We start from the raw sequence: 7539 nt of genomic DNA, 5'->3' as shown, positions 1-7539 counted from the left end.
ATCATGTGGACTACACCATGGAATGGATTGGAATTGATTGTTGATTGAAAGCTTGATCTTGGTCAACAAAAGTCAACCATGGAAGGTTGAATTTTTGTTGACCATTCTTTATTGAATCCTAAATGGTCGTTTGGTCCAAGGCATTACAATTCAAAATTCATTCAAAACTTGAGATTCATATGCAGAATCAAGTCAAAGGTTCAAGATCAATTCAAGTTCAAATATTCAAACAAGTTCAAGATTTGGAGGGGAATCACTTTTCTTAACGATCAAGACACATATTTCCATTCAAAGAGCCATTTCCAATACAAAATATTCAAAGTTTCATTACAAAAGGAGTCAAAACCAAAGTTACACAATTTTACACATTTTGACCAAAGTCAAACTACCTAAACTCTAACCTACTTTCCTATTCATCCATAAGACAGTGCAGCTTTTGTGCCTCCAAAATCTACAAGTTGCCAAGATATCTTCATGAAAGAACCTTGATCCATGCTTTGCACAAACCTTCATGCCTTGACCAAAATCCTCATGAGCATATCTTTATTTCAAGCCCATATCAGCCCTACAGCAAACAAGAACAAAAGTTCAACATGATTATACCATATACACAATCCAATATGCCATGACAGTTACACATTCATGCATATCCACACAAAACCAAGATTGTTAGGCTCCATTCACACCCTTACATGACAATTCATCCAAATAATAGAAGAAACAAAATGTCGTGTTGGTAACCGGTTAACCGAAGTGGTTAACTGGTTACACCTGCAAAATACTAACAGTTCAAAATAACATCAAGCATCCAACGTAGTTCAAATTCCATCCAAGCAGTTAACACCAAACTAATATAACATTTCATTTCCAACTTCACTAACATATTCACATTCCTAACTAGCTAACTCAATAGTCCAATTCATTAACACAAACTCTTAACTGTTTTTTCACATCAACTAAACATAGGTAATTAATTACCTCTTCAAACTAACCTTCACTACATTGCAGTTCATTAACCTTTAAAAAACTCCAATTCACATATCATTCAACTCAATCCATGTGAACTAATGCAACAGTCCCTAATTCATTCAAACATAACAACTAATCCTAATGTTACTAACTGCAACAAGCCTAGCAATCTAATTGTCACTAACAGAAAACTTAACTATGTTAATTCACAACTAGTTTTCTCTTGGATTCAACTAACTATAACAGTGCCCTAACCTCTAACAGAGCTGCCCCGAAAACTGCCCAAAGTTGTTACAAAATGCCTCTTCTTGCTTCAAACTCCTTATCACAATGTAGTATTCACATAGGGGAATAAAAACCCTAAGGTGGAGTGGCTTGATTCCCCACCATCATTATTTAATTTCAATTTTGGTAGGTTAGGGTTCTTGGCTCTTTGATTCGATTTTGGGAGATTTAGCAAGAATTTGTTGAAACGAGCCTGAGAGGTAGAGAGAGGACGTAAAGAGGAATCTTTTAGTGGTGGTGATTGGTCAGGATGGGCTGCTCCGCCGCCTTCCGCACATCGGAGTGAACGATGGTGAGGAAAGCTTTTGAAATGGAGAGAGAGTAGTGAAGCAAGCCGAAAGTGAAAATAATTTGTTGTTAAATGATTCTCCTCAACCTTTGCCTTGCTCCGTGTTGGACCTTGCTCTTCCCTAGGCCCATAGACTTCATTCCTACGCCCCCTAAATTGCTTAGCACACACTCTATTTTCATTAGTGCACCTCCTTCTGAACTCAGCAAGAGCAAGTTGTCTTGGGCTTCCACTGATTGTGCCCAGCTCTAGTTTCTTCTTGGCCATACTCCCTTCTAGCCTATGCACCCCCTGCAGAATTTAATTATCAATCAATTAATTATTGTTCTTTGTAAATCCTTTTGTCACACATTTTTCACATCAAATTCATGTTAAAATACATAGAAAATGCACGCTAAAAAATGTATAAATCATATTAGGAAAGATTTTACTTTAGAATTTAATTGGATATAGTTTTAGAATTTCCATTTAAAATCAATTAAATGCGTGTTAGATATTAGGTCTAACTTTGGTTAATTTTAATTTTTAATGTCATGTTGCTTTCTCATATTTTCATGTGCTTAGGGTGTGATTCTTGGTATGTTCATCCCTTTGATTAGTTGATCAAATTCATTTTTGATCAATTAGTTACTTTGGTATTAGACCTTTTGTTGTATGATTTCTCATGAACAATTGCATGTTCCCTTAGATTTTCATCCATTTGAGTGATCACAAATCCCTTGATCACTTAAATTGTATTAGATCTTTAACTTCACTCCATACTTGACCCTTTAGATCAATCATCCATCCTTTCACTTTTCAAAATCCTAAAAGATAGAAAAGAATCAATGCATAACAACATTATGCTTTAACCTTATTTTGGTGCTTTACTCATTCACACATTCATTTTCTTTCCCGTGTTCACTTAAGACTAAAACCTTTTTTTTTTGCAAATAAATCCAAAACATTTAAAAATACGATGCGAATTGTGCACCGTGAACCTTAAGAAATAGAGAAGAGTGAGAGGGATCATTCATATCCTTATCCTAAATACCTTTGAATACGGGACGTAGGCCCTAGTTATTCAAAGTATTCACCTTTATTCATAGACTTTAGCGCAATTCAAATCAAGACAATCTTTTCAAATTTAAAATCAATTACAACCCATCAAATTTAATTTTTCGCTTTAGGGCAACATTCAAAAACTTTTCATAAAGGAAATGTTATTTCCGTTCTACCACATTACAAACAACGCTTAAACCTCTCACGCACGAGTATACAAACAATGTTTAACTGCTAGAACACGAACTTAACATCGTCAAATACAAAAACAATCAACAAACAATTATGTTCTATCATGAACTACGGGACTCTGATTTTCTCATTGCACTATGAGAATACGTAGGCATAAGGGTTTGAATCCTTGGCGAGTACATTAATTAATAAACATATTCTTCTCCTTTTATCAATCGCAAGAAATCTCTATATAATAACAGTCATTCGCGTAAAGAGCAACCAAAGTGGTTCCCGTTGAGTACAACGGATGTAAGGGATGTTAATACATTCTCCTTGCATAACCGACTTCCTTACCCTATTTCTCTTCCCTTTTGGGTTTTGTTGATATTTTCCCGTTCTCTTACAATAAATAAAATTCAGTGGTGACTATGTTGTACCTTCGAGCATGCAATGCACTCAGATATTTTTCGCGGCGTGACAAAAATTAAATGTCTTCATCGAAAATTTCAAAAGTTCTGGTATGTATATACCGAAAATCCAATTGTCGAAACTTTTGCCTTTGTTTCGATAGAAAAAAATGTAATTTTTACAAATTTCCGATAAATACAAAAAAAAAATTATAAGACTATGATATTTTGAAAATTCCGATATTCGTTGAAGGACGATAAAATTGTTTTAAATATGTAGGTGTCAGGTACAACTGGAGGTGGCAAATTAAATGCTTCTCCTTAACTTTAAAGTATGTTGACTAAAGAAAGGTTAATCAAAATTATGTGTCTCACCAGATAGAATGGTAGTGATATTTGTACCATATTATTTTTATTTTTGAATAATTTGATATAATGTATTTTGTTTGGTTTTTTTATCGTAATATTATTTTGTATTGTCATATGTTATGATTAACTGGTGTTGATTTGGTAAAATACATTATTAAATATCAGCACAACACACATTTTACCATAAAACACAAGTTCGAATTATATAATCTAAATGTGTAAAATATGTTAACTATATGTTTAGATTATATAATATAAATGTGCAACATACGTTAATTATAAATCAGATCAAAGAATTTGAACATGTTGAACAGAGTGATTTCTTTTAAGTGGTCTAGAACGAACCAACAATTTGTATGATCTTTAACGCACATACATAAAATGTTGGTGATTTTAGTATCATCAATGTATTTTAGTAGTAATGTGATTTACTATAGGCCGATGCAATTATGCGTTAAAGCTTGGAAACGAGTTAGGGGTAGTGCGGAGTGCACGCTCGTCGAGTCAACGTATAATTGAATGCGAATAATTGAAACGGGGTTCCAACGTTCGAAATTTTCTTTTGAATTTCGAATCCTTTCCCAACCGACGTAACCGTTTCTGAACAGTTGCGTCTTTTCGGTTTCTGTTATTCATCTCCTATATAAGGAGTCATTTGGCCTCAGTTTGAAAAGGGATAACGAAATCAAACTTTCTCTCTACATTCCTGAACATCTCTCTTTGCCAGAAATAAATTGTTCTTCAAGAATTATCCCCACAAAGATTTCGTGAACCCAGGCAAGAATAGGGTCGAAATACTTTGTTCGGAAAGTGTACGAACACGATTCTTCGAAGTTATCCAGGATTATCATACCCAATTTCTAACAAACGAACAAAGTATTTTCTGATAATCATGGCTGGAGGAAGCACCGTCAAGGAGATGACTACAAACTTCGGAAAATTGGACAAGTTTCAAGGACAAGACTTCAGGCGTTGGCAGAAGAAGATGCATTTCATGTTGACAACGTTGAAGGTGGTGCATGTCCTGTCTACACCGATTCCAGAACTTCTGGAGGAAGACACAGTTGAAAATCTGAGACGTAGATCAAAATGGGAGAACGACGACTACATATGCAGAGGGCACATTCTTAACGGTATGTCTGATCCCTTATTTGATATTTATCAAAACATAGAATCTGCAAAGGAATTGTGGGATTGTCTCGAATCCAAGTACATGGCAGAGGACTCATCCAGTAAAAAGTTCCTGGTAACCGATTTCAACAATTACAAAATGGTTGAATCGAGGTATGTCATGGAACAATTCAATGAACTCCTCCGAATCCTTGGACAGTTCACACAACACGGATTGAAGATGGATGAAACAATATCTGTCTCAAGCATCATAGACAAGTTGCCTCCTTCGTGGAAGGATTTCAAACACAATCTGAAGCATGGAAAAGACGAACTGTCTTTGATCCAACTTGGAAGTCACTTGCGCATAGAAGAATCTCTAAGAGCGCAGGAGGATGACAAAGGAAAAGGCAAAGAAATTGTTGGACCCTCGGTTAATATGGTCGAAGAGGGTGGTAAGAACGGTAACAACAAAAACAAAGGAAAAAAAGCGTGCTTTCAAGAACAATAAGGGCAGTTTCGATGCTAACAAGAAACCGAAACTAGAATGCTGGAAGTGTGGCAAAACAGGCCACTTCAAGAAGGATTGTCGTTCCGGCAAAAAGCATGATAACGCGAATGCAAGTGGTTCAGGAAAGGGGTCTAAGGACCAATCCGAAAACCAAGGTCAGAAATCAATTCGTGATTTGAATAGTTTGATTAAACATTCGGTTTCACTAAATTCTGAAGCATTCTATGTGCAGGATGATGCTATCGCGTGGTGGATTGATTCTGGCGCTACAACACATGTTTGCAAGGATCGTTTCTGGTTCAAGACTCTTGTTCCAGTGGAAGATGGTTCTGTCCTCTACATGGGAGATGATCACTTCGCTCCCGTTGAAGGCAAAGGAAACGTGGTGCTAGAATTCAGTTCTGGAAAGACTATTACTTTGTTTAATGTTTTGTATGTTCCTAAACTACGTAAGAATTTAATTTCTGGTCCTGTATTAAATAAGCTTGGATACAAGCAAGTGTGTGAATCCGATAAATATGTTTTATCGAAGTCTGGTGTGTTTGTAGGATTTGGATATTATAATAATGGTATGTTTATGATGAATTTGAATGGAGTTCCTAATGATTTTGGCTCTGTATTTATGTCCTCTTCGAATGTTATCAATTCATCGTTATGGCATGCTCGTCTAGGACACGTACATTATAAAAGAATGCATGAAATGTCTAAAGATGATTTAATTCCTGTTTTTGATAAAAATGTAGAAAATTGTAAAACTTGCATGTTAACAAAGATCACTAGGCAACCTTTTAAAAGTATAACAAGGAAATCTGTCATTCTTGAGTTGATACATAGTGATTTATGTGATTTGCATGCTACTCCATCATTAGGACATAAAAAATATTTTGTCACTTTCATAGATGATGCATCTAGATTCTGCTATGTTTATTTGCTGCACGCTAAGGACGAATCCTTAGATAAATTCAAAATTTATAAAACTGAAGTTGAAGTGCAACAAAATGTGTTGATTAAAACATTACGTACAGATAGAGGTGGTGAATATTATGATCCTGTATTTTTCCAATCCGTAGGAATCATTCATGAGACTACGGCACCATATACACCTCAACAAAATGGTGTGGCTGAAAGGAAAAATAGAGTGCTTAAGGAAATGGTGAATGCCATGTTATCTTACTCTGGTTTGAGTGAAGGGTTTTGGGGAGAAGCTATGTTAACGGCTTGCTATTTGTTAAATAGGGTTCCTAATAAAAGGAACAAGACTACCCCATATGAACTTTGGTATAAGAAACGACCCAACTTAACATTTCTACGTGTTTGGGGTTGTAGGGCCGTGGTTAGACTCCCGGACCCAAAAAGGAAAACTTTGGGTGAAAAGGGTGTAGCTTGCATCTTTGTTGGATATGCTGAGCACTCCAAGGCCTATAGGTTTTATGTTATAGAACCTAATGACTCGATTTCTATTAACACGATTATAGAATCGAGAGATGCCATATTTGATGAGAATTGTTTCTCTTCTATACCTAATTCAGATGAATCTCTAAAGGATGATCATTCAAATGATGTGCCAAGTGAGACACTTGAACCCCGTAGGAGCAAAAGAGCTAGAAAATCTAGATCTTATGGATCTGATTTTCAACTATATTTAGTTGAGGGATCAAAGGATCAGATTGACACTCAATACTATTATTGCTATAATATAGAGGAGGATCCAAGAACGTATGATGAAGCTGTGAAATCTCAAGATTCTGCTTTTTGGAAAGAAGCAATTGACGAAGAGATTGGTTCTATCATGGAAAATAATACTTGGGTATTATCTGATTTACCACCAGGTTGCAAACCATTGGGTTGCAAATGGATCTTCAAAAGGAAGATGAAAGTCGATGGTACAATTGACAGGTTTAAAGCTAGATTAGTTATCCAAGGCTTCAGACAAAAGGAAGGGATTGATTATTTCGATACCTATGCTCCTGTTGCCCGTATCACTACTATTAGATTGTTGATTGCCTTGGCGGCTATTCATAATCTAGTGATTCATCAAATGGATGTCAAAACAGCATTTCTGAATGGTGATTTGGAGGAAGAAGTGTATATGAAGCAACCTGAACGATTTGTAATGCCTGGTAATGAGCATAAAGTGTGTAAGCTAATTAAGTCATTGTATGGGCTGAAACAAGCTCCGAAGCAGTGGCATCAAAAGTTTGATGAGGTTGTCTTGTCTAATGGTTTCATTCTAAACCAAGCTGACAAATGTGTATATAGCAAATTTGATACTTCCGGTAAAGGAGTTTTCATTTGTTTATATGTTGATGACATGTTGATCTTTGGCACCGACCAAAATCAAGTTGATAAAACGAAGAATTTCTTGTCATCAAGGTTCTCCATGA

At 35.7% G+C, this 7539-nt stretch overlaps 1 long non-coding RNA gene across 1 annotated transcript; it reads right to left on the bottom strand.

Annotated features, from left to right (window-relative positions):
* Window positions 1–281: 281 nt before the first annotated feature.
* LOC127102404 (uncharacterized) lies at window positions 282–1771 on the bottom strand. Its single transcript, XR_007794710.1, has 2 exons — window positions 1225–1771; window positions 282–565 (listed from the first exon to the last, which is right to left on the bottom strand). It is a non-coding gene; the product is annotated as an uncharacterized LOC127102404 (long non-coding RNA).
* Between the last annotated feature and the right edge of the window lie 5768 nt (window positions 1772–7539).

The sequence above is a fragment of the Lathyrus oleraceus genome, chromosome 1, assembly GCF_024323335.1.
Source record: "Lathyrus oleraceus cultivar Zhongwan6 chromosome 1, CAAS_Psat_ZW6_1.0, whole genome shotgun sequence".
Classification (NCBI taxonomy): Eukaryota; Viridiplantae; Streptophyta; class Magnoliopsida; order Fabales; family Fabaceae; genus Lathyrus; species Lathyrus oleraceus.
Note: the sequence above shows the minus strand (reverse complement) of the source record. Positions and strands in the feature narration are given on the sequence as shown.